The sequence below is a fragment of the Triturus cristatus genome, chromosome 9, assembly GCF_964204655.1.
Source record: "Triturus cristatus chromosome 9, aTriCri1.1, whole genome shotgun sequence".
NCBI lineage: Eukaryota > Metazoa > Chordata > Amphibia > Caudata > Salamandridae > Triturus > Triturus cristatus.
Genome location: NC_140592.1, coordinates 790,009,016 through 790,025,249, shown reverse-complemented (window position 1 = coordinate 790,025,249; position 16,234 = coordinate 790,009,016). Strand labels below are relative to the sequence as shown.

At 42.6% G+C, this 16,234-nt stretch overlaps 1 protein-coding gene across 1 annotated transcript in view; it reads right to left on the bottom strand.

Moving 5' to 3' along the window:
• SLC38A6 (solute carrier family 38 member 6) overlaps positions 1-16,234 on the bottom strand; it is a 393,044-nt gene that overhangs the window by 190,470 nt on the left and 186,340 nt on the right. The gene's annotated exons all lie outside the window — the stretch shown is intronic.

Genomic DNA, 16,234 nt, shown 5'->3' with positions numbered 1-16,234 from the left:
CTACAAGGTAAATGAGATTTAGAGAAAAAAATCGAATGGCCAATCAACGCTGTTGACTATTTGAGAATTATGCATTTTAGAAACACATTTCTGAAAGCTTCTCTATTTAAGAAGTGTGTACTGCTTTACAACAGTAGAAGGCGTTAACCAACTGGTGCTATTTGTAACATAATATCATAATTGAATGCACGCTTTGTGCCAATCTGTTGAATTTCAAAATTGTGCTGCATATTGATGGTTCATGGTGTTTTCAGCGAAACTGGAACTAAAATAAGCAAGCTTGCTTGGGAACTATAGAGTATCAATTGTCAAATCCAAACCTTTGCATGTGCCCAGAACAATGAAACAGTCAAAAATGCTCAGAGGAATACCGGGCCCACAGACTTTTATTCCAATTGAGAGATGTGACTAGGAGAGCGTCTGTGGCATAAACAACGACATCAGAACCCTCTTTGACCGGGGAGAATCGGCGGCCCTGATCCTCCTCGACCTCTCAGCAGCTTTCGACACCATATCCCACCACACACTTATCAACTTATCAAGAGGATTCACCACATTGGAATCCAAGGAGACGCCCTCGAATGTATTGCCTCCTTCCTCACCGGAAGAACCCAGAGAATCTGTCTACCACCTTTTCCTCGGAACCTAAGAGCATCATCTGTGGAGTCCCTCAAGGCTCGTCCCTCAACCGTACACTGTTCAACACATACATGACCCCGTTGGCCAAAATTGTCAGAACCCATGGACTACACATCATATCCTACACCATCGGCACCCAGCTCATTCTCTCACTATCAGAAGACCCCCTCCACCAAAATGGCCATCTTCCGCAGGTGCATGACAAGTGTCGCCCACTGGATGAAAGTCATCTGCCTAAACCCCAACGCAGACATAACAGAAGTGCTCATCTTCGGGAACAACACCTCCCCATGGAGCGACACCTGGTCGCCTTCTGAACTAGGTCAAGCGGCAGCTCCTCTGGAGCATCCCCCCCACCCCTTCCAGCGTCGAAAAAGAAACTAAAACGAAAATAAACCATGGTTTGTTATCGTTCTATTTTGTGTCTTGAGGGCGGGGCCAGGGGGAATAACAGGCGCCCACAGGGAGTGGTATGCACTGTTATCAGTGTGCATGACTGTTTGGCCTGCCATCTCAGGCTGGCTAAACAGTCATGCGCATTTTGCATGTTCTCCACCCAGGCTGCATTATAGCCTGACCCTGTTGGCCAACATCCTCAGAACCCATGGACTACACATCATATCCTACACCATCGACACCCAGCTCATCCTCTCGCTATCAGAAGAAGACCCCTCCACCACAATGGCTACCTTCCGGTGGTGCATGACGAGCGTCGCCCACTGGATGAAAGGCAACTGCCTAAAACTCAACACAAACAAAACGGAAGTGCTCATCTTCTGGAACAACACCTCCCCATTGAGCGACAACTGGTCACCTTCTGAACTAGGAGCAGCGGCATCTCCTCCAGAGCGTCGCCCCCCCCCTCCAGCAGCGAATAATTAAATAAAAATAAAACGATAATAAACCATGGTTTACTATCATTTTATTTTGTGTCTTGGAGGTGTGGCCAGGGGAATAACAGGCACCCACGGGGAGCGGTATGCACTGTTATCAGTGTGCATGACTGTTTGGCCAGCCATCTCAGGCTGGCTAAACAGTCATGCGCACTTTGCATTTTCTCCACCTAGGCTGCATTATAGCCTGGCCCCCAGTCCCTGGCTAAGAGCCTAACCACGGCGCTCAGACCAATCACTGCATTGCAGCGTTGTGATTGGCTAAGGGGAGCCTGGGTGCTTCCTGACCGAGGAAGGAATGGCGAGAGACGCGGCGATAAGGTACTTTTTTTGTTTTTACTACCCCCTGCCCCCCACACCCTTGCTCCGTGCCAGCCGCCACTAACTAGGACCATTACCTACTCAGACAGACCATGCCCGCAACATTGGCATCATCCTGGACAGCAAGCTCACCATGAAAGACCAGATCAACGAAGTCTCCTCCGCCTGCTTCCTCACTCTTCGCAAGCTTCGTAAGATCTTCAAATGGCTCCCCGTCACCACCAGACGAACCGTCACTCAAGTCCTAGTCACCAGCTGGACTATGACAACGCACTTTCCATAGGAATCACCTTGTACCTCCTGAAGAGACTGCAAATCACGCAGAATTCAGTGGCCAGACGCATCCTCGACCTCCCCAAGCGAACTCACACTACCCACCCACCTCAAAAGCTCCACTGGCAACCCATTCAGGACAGATATCAATTCAAGATGCTGATCCACACCTACAAAGCCCTACACAACCAAGGACCACCATACATTAACTCCCACATGAACTTCTACCAACTCTCCATACAACTGAGCTCCACCTCCCTCTCCAACACTGCCCACATCCTCCGAAGCAACAGTGGAGCACGCTCCTTGTCCTACCTCACCGCAAAGTCATGGAATTACCTCCCCCTTCACCTCCAGACCTCATCTGCTCTGTTGGAATTCAGGAAGGGACTCAAGAACTGTCTTTTCAACTGAACTCTCTCTAGGAAGCACATAGATACCCTCACGGATGATTAGCAGCGCGTTATAAGTCTTGTTTGACTGACTGATTGATGGACTGTACATATTTACGATGTGCTCCCTTTTGCATTTCCTTCGAAAACCCTGACATGAGATTGGTTATCCAGTGCACCTACATCTGTGACACTTCTTCTCTTAACCTCCTCCTCTCCTTTCCCAAACTCACAGCTAACCCACACCCATTTTTCTCTGTTTAACAACCATAAAAAACATAGTACTTTGTAACCATCTTCAGTTGTTGGAGCACAGACAATCCATCATCTGAGACCATATCTCATCAGGGAAGTGGGCAGATTGTATTCATGTCTGTGAAAAGTAATGACAGGAATATTAAGGAGCGACAAAAAGCAGAATCATGGGTTATGGTGCAAACTGATCAGTAGCCAGTATTTAGAGCATTGTATACATTCAGAAGAGTTTAGGCATAGAGACTGTGGAATACAGGGGGTTGGAAATTAATATAAAAGATATGGTGTGGTTACACTGCTGAGTTAGCGGCAATTGGAGATAGGACAGTGCTAGTATATAAGAAACTCACAGGTACTGGGTAGACACCTCTCAATGTGCATTTTTATTTTGGCTTCAGTACCAGTTCAACACCCAAACTAGTTGTCCCTAAACTATGTATTCTTTCCTCCATTCTGGTTCCAGTTACCAATTTCTTCCTTCATTCCATACAGAACACTTGTTCGACCTCCTCAGACGCCCTATTACTAATTTGAGCATTTACGATCCTGCTGATGTTCCTCAGATGGCATCCAGACTACACATCTACACAGGTCTCCTTCCCTTCCTCTGCGTCTTTCAGTTCTGGGCATGTGTCCTAGTACGATTGGGGAAAGTTACAATATCCCTGAGACAAGTGAGGGGTAAGGTGTGAAGGCCATTGACTCATTTGTAGTTCATTTAGCTATATGGTTTAGCTAAATATTTTCCAAATCCTTTGTACTATATTGTGTTTAGTCAAGATTACTGAACAGTGGGCTTGTGATAATCCGAGGATGCTGTTGGAGACAGTTTGAGCCAGTCCCTTCAGTGTTTTCCCCTTTTCCTTTGTTCCTAGAGGAGGTACTACTGTTCAGAACCTTGATTGAAATAGGTGAAACATTGGAACTGTCAGCTGTATCCTTTGGAGCTCTAACACATGCCACAAATCTTGACAGATATCAATGATGGGGAACTCTATTTACAGGTAAATAACTTTTTCTCCGGCAGTTGATCATTCATAGACTCCTAAATTTATGTAGAGTAGACCATTTAAGTGTAAAGGCTATAAAGGACGAGGACTGTAGTGGATGAGACCCAAAAGGTCATGGCAATAAATAGAGACTCTCTCTAACAACAAAATTACCTAGGTGGATCATTGAAGCCCTGGTGGTAACCCATTCAAATATGCAAATAGTGGCATACAGAATAAGGAGGATGCTGTAAAGATTTGGCCACATTCTGCTTCTTCAAGTGGCCAATAAATCAGTAGAGGCTGAGGTATGGAGTAAAGGAGTAAAGGAAAACAATAGGAAGGCTTGGACTTGTGCCATATCTGCAGCTCATTTTCTGCTTAGGGTAAATGGCTCTCAAGCATTCTATAATCTTGAAACATATTGTAAGGAAAGATTCACCCTCCACATCGACAACTTCATATCAAATTCTTTTCTCCAACACACAAACCCAAGTGAGACCTGCGTTACTAAAGTGACAAGGGATGTTTGAAGACACACAAAAAAATTAAAAAGTAGTACACTAAAGGAAGAATCATATACTAAGTCTCCCAATGAACTCATTGAGAAATAAGTTTATTAAGACATGGTTAATTAATCAAATAAACAAATATATATTCATTTACAACTGGCAATAAAATACAATTTAGAACAATAAAACTTTACAGAACAGATGACTGATTAAGTGCATATGAATAAAGATCATGACACATGAATAGAAGCTATTCTTTACAGCTTTGTATCACCGTACAAAGCAATGGTCACGGCTAAAAAAATAACATTTATTATGAGAAAGTTTGCAGGCTTCAAAGGGCCATAGTTGAAGAACAATGATTTAAGCAGGCTGCATCTTGGTTTTACTAATAATGTACAATCTTTCTATAGATGCTCTACAGTGCATTTCTGATTTTAGGCACACCAACAGTACACACTATTTTGTTTTAGTAAAAAAGTCACAGATAGTATAGCGTACAATGGATTTAATCCTATCCTAAATATCAAAATCTCTTGTCTTAATTCAACATTGGATAGAGAAGTTATCTAAAAAACGTCTCAGGCATGCCCCAGTCAGGCTTAATTCAAGGAACCACAACTAATTTTCCAGATATTTAATATTTCTATTCTTAGATATTGACATGGCCAAATACTTCAATTCAGTGTTCAAATAACTTAGTCAGACCAACAAATTCTTGGGATCTTGCATATTGTTGTTAACTTAAAAAAGCCAACTCAATTACATGCAAATTGGGCTCAACGATGATCACTATTGATCAATTCTTTCCAGCAACTTTTTAATCATTTATGCTGATCAAAAAGCGAAAGCTTACTTAATAATCTCAAAGTTTGGTATGCTACTTTGTCACTCCATAAAGTTAGGTGCATTTCTAATTTAACCACTTGCACCATTGTTGTAACCGGGAGGGGACAGTAGGCTCTTTACATCACAGCTCACAGTTTGGTCACATTTGATGTTAGGTTCTAACATTAAAGTTTCTGTTCCATTTAAAAGTTGAAGGTAGCATGTTGGCCCATAAACTGCAGGTATACTAGACTCAAAAACATATATGTGAGATCAGAGATAGCAATGGCACCACACACAACACCACTTATGGTAAACTCCAGGCCTTACCATTCCATGTACTACTCATTGTACAGGGCACATCACACTCTCCCTCGCCTTTCTGCCACGCCCACAGTACTGGATGAACCTATTACAATGTCTGAGATACTCGGGGCCATTAACCAACTTAAGCCCTCTAAAGCCACAGGCAAGGATGGGTTTACCACACTATTCTACAAGAGATTTGCTCCCCAACTCCTCCCCATCCTCGCTGCACTTTTTAATGTCTTACCTACCAATAGGGGTGCTACCAATAGCATGACTTCTAGTGCATTGATCCCTAAAACGAGCAATGATCCAATGCTTTGCCCTCCCTATAAGCCAATTTATTTGCTTAATTGGGACCTCCATCTCTTTGCTAAGGTGCTGGCCAATTTGATCCAGTCTAATCAGGGTGGCTTCGTTCTCAGCTAAGCTACCGGATGACAAAACCAAACATGTCCTGGATTTTTCGATTGAAACAGCCAGGAAAAAGAGTAGAGGAAAAAGAGTAGAGCAGCAATCTTCCTGTCCCTGGATGCGGAAAAATCATTTAACAAGGTGGATTGGAGTATGGTCTTTGATGTATTGCAGAAGTTTGACCTGGGTGCTCGATTCCTAACAGCCTAACGGCTAGGGCGGTCGACCTCTAATCTAGGGAACTGGGTTTGAGTCTCGGCAATGAAGCTGAACATCCTGTGATTCCGGGCAGATCACTTAATCTCCCCGTGCCTAACAAAAGTGAATGTGCCCTCATGTAATTCAACTGGTGCTATTTAAAGCGCTCTGATACCCAATTCGGGTCAAGTTCGGGCTAAATAAAACTCTGTAAAAAGAAAAAAAGGTAGGATCAAAGTTAATGACCAGTCTTCGGTTTCCGTATTCATAGATCTTTTCCTAGAACCCCTGCTACAGAAATTAAAGACAACCTGCAAATACATGGTATCTCATTCTGCTGTGACGACTTCAAGGTGTCAGCTTTGGCTCCTCCTCCACTCACTGAGCGAAGACAATCACTTCAGACCCTTATTTCTCTATTGGAGGAATTGCATGAGGTGCAGGCTTCCAGATTAATATGACTAAATCGGAGGGTTTGGTCCCTGTCAAAGGCAACACTTTGGCAGACTTGCTGGGCACTGCTACACCAGACTGCTGGTCCACCGGCTCTGTCAGGTATTTTGGCATCCAGCTGACACCTAACCTTCTCACTCAACCACTCAAAATGACCACGCTACCTGACATTCTCTATTTACTCCACGCCAAGCCCTTCCTCTTGGGAGAGATTAGATCTCCCGCCTACAGGCTATTTGCATGAATTACATATTGCGGGTGGCCGATAACAACTTGTTGAAAAGACTGCATGAGGCAGCCCAGGGAGTGTGGGCTGGGGATATCAAACCTCACTCCCTACTATCAAGCATCATAACTATGCAGCTTGACTGAATCATTAAAGGGACAAATTGACATTCAGTGGTGTTATGTTGACCAAAACCTGGCTACCACACGTGTTGGTGAAGTACCATGGGTGCCCAAAAGTATGAGAGGTTGACTGTTGTATGTCTCTCCCATTACCTAGGACACGTTTCCTGCGTGGAACACCGCTGCATGCGAAAAGGCCTTAGTTCTTTTCCCTCTCCATTCATGCCCATTGTGGATCACACAGACTTCACACCAGGCATGTCCACTCGCGACTTTCAAATCTGGAGGTCCAGGGACTGTTTCTGCCTTCGAGACTACTATGTAGATGGTGCTTTGAAATCCTTTGAGGACATCATCACAAAAATATCCCGAAACTGAAAGCATCCAACATTTCCAAATTAGGCACTGGGTTGCTCAACCCTACAGTAAGGCCAGTGCACAAGGACTCACCCTCTTTGAAAAATTCCTCCAGGACCTTACGTCGACTAAGCACCAGATCTTCCAAATCTACAGCATTCTCAACTCCACAACAACTACATGCAAAGCACCTTTTCAAAAACAATGGGAGAAATACCTTAATATCTCACTCGCTTCAAAGCAATGGCATTAGATTTTCCTTCCTACTAATAACTCTCCACACCATGCTCAAGACTGAGAGAGCATTTACCATTTACTATTCTACTGGCACCATACCCTGGCCCAGCTTCATGTCATTGATCCCACTCGTTCTGATGCTTGTTGGAGAGGTTGTGGGGAATTAGGTACCCTCTTACACATCATGTGGTCTTGCCCTCTCTTAATTGTCGGATAAAATATTTCTTGCCCTCTCCCAGATCCTAGGTCCAGAGATTGACTGCGCTAACCTTGCTTTCAGACCACCTGTGGGTTTCTACACACCCCACTCAACAGCTGGCAAGCAGATGTCACATCGTCCACTGGCAGCTAAACACATCATCCTCTCCTTATGGTGGAAATCTGTTACCCCAACCTATAATACTGGGTTCCATAAAATTTGGCGTCTCTCGGGGCAAGAGAAACAGTCTCATAACCTGGCTGATAAATCTACACTCTCCCTAATTATGGTGCCCAATTATCTCTTATTGGAACAACAACTTTAGGTGCAGCAACTGCACCAAACTCTGCAAGCCCTGAGACTACACTATATTTATTGATACCTCGATTCGGCTTCTCTGTGTCCTTGGAGGACTGATGATTTACAACTCATGTATGGGGTAGCCAGGTGTGGGGGGTGTGAATTTGAGAAGTTATGTGAGATTTGTTAATTGGCAGCTGGGCACACTGGCAGTTATGAAAGTTCACCTGTCCTTTGCCTCATTTAGAGAAAATACAATAAAAACTATTAAAACTAAAAATGAATCGAAGATCTGTGAGCTAAGTGGGAATGTCATAGACACATGTTAGACACTAATGATACACTTTCATGTAGCGCACAATGCAAAATGTCACACGGAAATAATGCTCTATAGCCAGCAAATTTACCTTGTAGAATGTTATTTGATGTGTGAAGTCTGTGACTCGAATTTGCAAATATGTCTTCAGCAAATGCTTTAACCACCTGAGCTATATTAGCATAATTACACCGTGAACTAGAGGAATGCACATGCAACCATACAGCACATGCCTTTGGCCCATAAGCTTACTTAAAATGCCTTTCATTGTTAAGAAAAAGTAAGCCAAAATAGCTACATGAAATTTTCTCTGGTCTTAATTTCCGTGAGAACAGAGTTTGTATAAAATAATGATTATGTGTAGGCCGACCAAAGGATGACTTTAATTGGCTCCACTGGCACTTGGCAAGGCACAAGGGAAGTCCTCGGTCATTGGGGAAGGCAGGGAAAGGCACTAACTATATACCTATCCTTCAGCAAGGTAGGGAAGCACACAGACATCTCCGATCCTTGATCAAGATGGGGGTGAGAGGATTGTCCAGATATACTACAACTCTCGGGCAGTTTTATGTCGGAATCCCGCAGGCGTTAATCACGCCTGCCTTAACACTGTCCGAATAATGAATACGACTTTACAAAGCAATCAGTTACCACGCAAGTCATTACAACGACTTGCCTTAGGTAAAGCGATGGAGTTTTGAACAGTATAATTTACTATTCCAACTCCAGTCTGTGCAACAGTAGGGCAAGTGATGGACTTAAAGTCCAACATCAATCCATCAACACTTTCCTTAACACAAGTCGTTGTAATGACCTGCGTGGTAACAGCTTGTGTTTTAAAGACGCATTTGTGATTCGGACAGCGCTGCTAAGGCACAGAATGGTTTGAGTCGCGGTGTAAAGACTGTTTCCCCCTTGGGACAAAGCTGGAAGGCTTAAGGCTATACTCCACCCCTTATACACTGGGCAAGGTGGGGCAGTACATAATACATCCCACACTTTTGCATTCAAAGCCCTTAATGCACCCCTACCCACCAATAAGATGAGGGCAGAGACTAACAACCCCTTTAACCATGGCTAAGGAAGGGGTGTTGTTGTCTTCCAGGAGTTCCAGGGACGTTGACATCTGCCTACCTCCTTTATCTTGGAAGAAAAGTGAGTGTGGAGTGGAGCCCAGGCAACCGACAAAAGCCACTGCACCCTGCAAATAGTTGAACTGTAAAAGCGCCATACATGAAACATTAAAAGAACCATGTGTTGGGACAGAAAAGTACTCTGCATGGTAAAGATGTGCCCCATTCCCTGGGTGCCCAATGGTACAGTTGCCTGGATCCCTACTGCTGATCTTTATTGTTACAGGCAAACACAGGTCATGCGTGTGCGCATTGACAAATGCTTGTCACATTTATTGGGGTCTCGTTGGGCCGAGAGGGGCATCCAAAGCGCTACTCTCATAGCGGTGGTAGGCTACCGCCTTTACCACGAGTTATATAAATCAATAAAGGGTTCTGGCACCTAATCAGTAAGGCTGGACCAATCGATAATCAAAACAACAAGACAACTGCCAATACTGATAAATATTCGCTGTTTCACTTCTAGCAATCACACGTGCCACTCACAGTAATTGGAAAAAATTAATTAATCAATAAATCTTTTATTTTACTTTTTGATATTTTGTATCTTTTTCATGAAGAATCAGTCCATGTTATTATTTTCATTAACATTACAAAACATTTTCGGACCACAACAACACAATACAACCATCTAATAACAATTTTTACACACACAAATAAGACATTACAATACATTTTATGATACAATCATGTTGCCAGATCTGAGCAAGCTCAAATTCCAACAAACACTAAAGAAGAAAAGAGAAAAGAAATGAAAGAACCCAAGGGAAAGGTTTAAAAAAGGTACACCACAGTCATAATCTAGGATGCAACACAGACCCGGGACAAACTTTGGCCAAACAGTTCGGTAGTCAGGTCATACTTGTTTGGACAAGTATTCTATGATACATTTTGAGTATCAGGTCCATGAAATCGATTACAACCAACGGATTTGATATTTTTTTATGACCTGAATACCGCCGTGGTATCAGCCATTGCATCAGAAAAGTCTACGCATTGCCAACAAGTACCACAGCAACCCCATGTTCACTAACCTGTTTCTACACTTCCCACTCCTGGGAGCCTTTGACTGTTCGTTCACAGCTACCACTGAGAGTCAAGTGCAGAAGGGGTACTTGGCCCAGTTAAACAGGCTCCATAGAAGGTTGGATCCCGGGACATCAGGTGTAAAAGACCTCAACAACAATGGGTGAGCCCAGTAGCTTCTCCATGCCCTGTGGCCATCTGAAAGGGGTTCTGACACCATACTACACAAACAAATGCTATTTCTTTAAAAAACTAAAATTAAAGGGGAGGATAAGTTTGACAGGGAGTGATCGTGGCAACAGACTAAAAAGACTTGAAATGTACAAGCTAGGATCCTACGTTACCCCCGGTCCCACCATGGCATACTCAGCCTGGTAAAATAACTAGGTCTATAAAGTGTTACATGACGTACAAAATTCAATTAAGAGTCTTGAAATGAAAAAAGTAGTATAGTCTTTTCACGTAGTAATTTAATGAAGGAAGCAGTAAAACTATTTTCCCATATATCTGCATGTATAGCCTGTAAGTGTTTGGAGAATGAGGGCCTCCTTAATTTCTGGACAGACCTCATTGTTAGCCACATCTGGGTATAACAGTCCTGATTTGGACAAAAACAATGAACAGAGATCACCTGCTAACTGAGTCAAGAATGAAGCACAAATAGAAAACTGTGTATTAGTAAACTCCACAATCCCACTATACTAGGAGAGTCCTCTGAACCACCCACCTCACCCAATATGGCCATGCACCTCCTGACATTTACTAGCTGTTTAATATAGCTTTCCCTAAAAGGATGTCACGTGCCACCACTTTGTTGTCTTAATATACATAACCTTTGACCAAAATGGCAATCAGGATTGGGTATGCAATTCATATATTAAATTGATACACTATGAAATTGATCAAACACACTCGCTGGGAAATACGTGTGGCATTTGGGCCTGACAGAAGGACGGTGGGTGATATGCATGCTAGATTTTCCTGGCTGAGTGATGGAATGTATGATGTAGGTGTATCAAAAATGAGAAGGCTATGCTCACCGTAAATTGTAGAGTTCAGTTGGAGATGAGATGAGCTAGATGTTACAATAAACTTCCTGGCCGAGTGTGAGTGGAGTGTGAGTGTACACAAACACTTGCAGAAATAAAACAGGACTTCTTGTTGTTGAAGAGTACCTGTCTGCGCGCAGATAGTGACCAGCACAGTGAGTTCTTATATATACAAATTGTATTTTAAATAATATGTTAGACAAGAAAGATTTAATTTCGCTTTTGAATATTGCCTCAACCCGAGTTCACAATTTCTTTGTTAATGGCGAAAAAGTGTTTGAACATTTCATTTCTATCCATTTTAGTATTACTTTTTAACTTTCGCAATTCACTTTCAGAAGAACTGCAGATTGTAGAATTTTGCATTACAGTACAGAAAAGGTACTATACTCGATGAACTACGACAGTTTCAATGTTAGTGCCAGAGTAATCCTGTGCGGGTTAATATTCAAGTCAGAAGAAATGTTGTTCATCAGTGAAGGCGAAGTGGATTAATGCAAAGTGACATGTACCTACAGCAAGGTCGATTTAAAGCAGTTGCCCAGTTACTAAATAAGGAAAAAATCACTTCTTTCTATTGAAAAATCGGCCTCCCCTTCTCAGAAAGGAGAAACTAATCCCACAGCTGCATTTCACACTGCATAAGCACAGCTGTGGCCCGAGGGCTTGGCAGGAGCTGATCCAAGCATGCAGACCTTTCTTGCTTTCATAAGGTCACCGGACTGTACAAGGAAAGATATTAAAATCGAACTATCTTAATTGCCCAGAGACAGTTTGCAAAAATAAGACTTCGAAAACAGGAAAAAATATAAAAGTATTAAATATTAACATGCGACAGTAGCATGGAGTACTTTGTAAGACCCTGGCTACTGACAATGAAAGTAGAAGTCAATCTATTATGTGGCTAGCAAATTAAGGTGCAGTATGTCAAAAAACTCCTGGGAACACGATGCCCCCCTACTGGTTTACTATAGTAGGAAGCTCGATGTAATTAATCATAAGTCAAGGAATATCAAGAGTGCATGAGGTGTCAAAGGTGCATGGTGTGTATTACATCGCAACTTACTTAAATTTGTATAACTTCTACGTATATATTTATATATATTTTTATTAATCATTACTTCCTCCTACCCTTTTTTCTGCAATATGTGCAAGTATAGTTTTTAATGTAATTTCAGGTGATAAAGAACCCCTTTAATTGTGAGATTTTTCTAATATTTGGGGCATATCCCCTGCCACCCCCATTTTTCTCTATATCCAATAGATATCTATATATCTGTTTATAATTAGATATTCAGATAGATAGATAGACAGACAGAAAGACAGACAGACAGAGATGTGTCTATTCACTAAAATAAACAAAGGTTAAGGTGACGTTATAGTTAGGCCTTGTAAAAATATAAAAATTATTGTTAAAAAAAAATGAACTCGACCATTTATCATTTACTGAGCTAACTGCTTGTCACCTCACATAATACATCACTCGTGACATAATGTATGACATAATCCAATGAATGTGACAGGTTGGTAAGCATTCTGGAAGGAATTTGGTTAGGTACATCTAGACTAATTTTCTATAGCCTCTTTACTGCTATTGGGTGTTAGTTTTGGCAACATGCTTCTCTTCATAATGGGGACTGGGTGTGTGAAGAGAGTGAGTCCTCCGTGAATGATTGTGCATACGGTAAACACTGTGCACAGCAGAAACTTACCAAATCGTGTCTCACTGATTGCCACAAGAGAATGGCTATCTGTAAAAGCTTTGCTTAAGGGAGAAAGTTGTACCTAGTAGGTGCTTATTCACCTAAGGGGTCTTGAATGTCTAGAAAAAGTGGGCTGTGCATGAGGAGTTGTGCATAGGAGTGAAGATTGCACACATCAGGTATTAGCCCACCCATGCTTGATTGCCCACAAGATGGCGGCTATCTGCAAAGTGTTCGGTATAGGGTGAAGGCTGTGCGTAGTACTGCCTTCACCACATACGGTGCCTTGGGTTCATAAAGGGAGTGGGCTTTTCATGGATGGATTCTGCACTGGGCGAAGACTGTTCGCAGTACGTACTTGCCTACCCATGTGTAGTTCATTGACCAAAAGAAGTCAGTTTTCCGCAAAGGGTTGTTCACAGGATGAAGACTGTGTGCAGCAGGGGCTTGCACCCGTGTCTGATTGATTGCACACATGAGGTCGGCTATCCACTAAGTGTTTGGTAAAGGATGAAGACAGTGCATAAGAGTAACTTGGATCATCTAAGGTGGATTGTCCGTCTGAAGGGTAATTTATGCTTTAAACGATTCTGAACAATATAGTTCTTACTTTATTATCTGAAATATTGTAACAGTGTAATCTGATTAGCAGGAGGTTGGATGTCATCCTCAGTGATGTCATCAGTTATGTAACTGAACAGGTCATGAGTGATGTAATATGCGAGGTCATGAGCAGTGCAAGGTAGGTGCAAAAGTTACTGTTGGCTCAGTGAACTGTAACAGGTGACTTTCAGTGAATTTTTGTTATATTATTACAAGACATAATTATAACGTCATTTGTACCTTTGATTTTCTGATTGATTTTCTAGGGTATTTTTAATGCAAGCTAAAATCTTAGTAACGTATTTAACTATAATGTCACTTTAACCTTTGTTTTTTCAGTGAAGTTCTGTTTTAAAAAAAATCATATTTACCTAACTCCCTTGTACTGAGCATGCCTTTTGACCATGCACAGGAGGGGGGAGTTGGACGCTGGGCCTCAATGCAGGGCTTGGCCAAACCCCCTCTGGCAACCCCCCAACCCCACACCCCCCAGCAAGGCCCCTTTTTTGTGTTTTATATACTCAGAGCACAAGGACGAGTCCCCGAGTACTCAAACTGGCGGCTGCAACATTTCTGTTGATGTTGCAGTCTGTCTATCAGATTGTTCAGTCCCATCCAGATATTACCAACTTTTGAACCTTAGCTTTTCGAAAACAGCTGAACGGATATACACCAAATCACAAAAAGTACACTTTCTGAGTGAAGATCTAGCTTTCTGCCACATTTGGTGTAATTCTGTTTAGCCGTTTTTATTATTAAAATGGTTCCCAAACTTCCCATGGGAAATTGCAGGGGGAACCAGAGTTTTGGGACATTCGTCTTTTTCTCGCCTAATGGCACCAAAGTTATTAGAGAAAACAAAAAGAATGTCTTCCCACAGAAACTCTGACCTAGCTATAACGACATAGTGGTGACCACAAGTGTGTAATTAATATATCACTGATCAGGTTTCAGGGACGTTATATTATTTAGGTGGATATTTCACTTGTACAAAATCTGTGAAAATCAGCCGTTATGGCTCCCCCGCAATGCACTGTTGATGACGTCACATATTACATCACTCATGACATGATCAGTGAGATCACTAACCATGGAGGTGCGTTTGCAGACTGGTGGAGGAAGGGGGCGAGGCCTATCAGATCTCAGCAATCCTACTGTATGGGACTTACTGGAGGAAGTCCTTGGGGGCCAACTACCCCTCCAGGATTACTGAGAAGTCAGAGTTCACGCCCCCTTTCTCCACCACTCTGCAAATGTGCCTTCTGGTGCACTACTAGTTGGGAGATAAAGTCCCCTTGGCTCCACAGGGACTGTGGGGGCCAAGAAGCCCTCCTGGTACCTCCTGTAAGTCCTATGCAGCGGAATTCCTGAGAGCTGGTCAGAGGCTCAGCCCCCTTTCTCCAACACTCTGCAAACATGACTGCTAGTCAAAAAACCTTAGAAATTCATTGAAAAAAACAAAGGTTAAAAGGACGTCATAGTTAGCAAATAGAATTTTAAAAACCTTAGAAATTCACTAAAAAAAACAAAGGTTACAGGGACGTTGTAGTTAGGGTCAGATTTTACTCATACAAAACCAGAGAAATTCAGATGGTATATTTGCCTGAGTTAACTATAACTGGTGCCCCTGCAGTGCACTGCTTATGAACTCACATATTACATCACTCATGACACGGTTAATGACATCACTCATGACATCAATGAAGACATCATCCAGTGATCGTGAGTGTTTAAAAAAAGTTTATGAGTGTTAAATATATATACCAATATGTATTGGTGAATCAGTGGGTGTATGAGTGACTATATGGATGACTGAGTGGGTGCATGACTGACTGTATAAGTGAGTGATTCAGTGTCTCAGTGAATGTATGGGTGAGTGACTGGTTGTGTGAATGTGTATGTCTGTCAGTTGATGTCTCAGTGGGTGTATGAGTGTGTTAGTGGGTACGTACATGGCTATATGGGTGATTGATTGGTTGTCCATCTCAATGGTTGTCCGAGTGTCTATGTGTGTGGGTGAGGAGGTGTGTGACTGCCTGTATGGATGAGTGAGTGGGTGAGTCAGTGGCTGTATGGGATAGTGAGTGCATGTGTGAGAAGCTGTATGGATGAGTGAGTGTCTTATGGCTGTACCGGTGATTGAGTGTTTGTGTCAGGTGAGTAACTGGGTATGTGAAAGGGTGAGTGACTGGGTATATGAGTGACTGTATGCGTGAGTGAGTGAATGTGAGAGCGACTATATGGATGAGTGCATGCTTCTGTCAGTGACTGAGTGCATGCTTCTGTCAGTGACTGTATAGAGGAGTGACTATGTGTTACTATTTCTATAAGGAGGTGAATGGGTGTGTGTGTGTGTGTGTGTAACTGTTCAGTGAGTAAGTGGCTGTGTGACTGACTACGTATGAGTGTCTAGGTGTGCAAGTAGTTCTATGGGTGACTCACCATGAGTATTTCTATGGGTGTATGCGTGGATATATCAAATGCTGTATA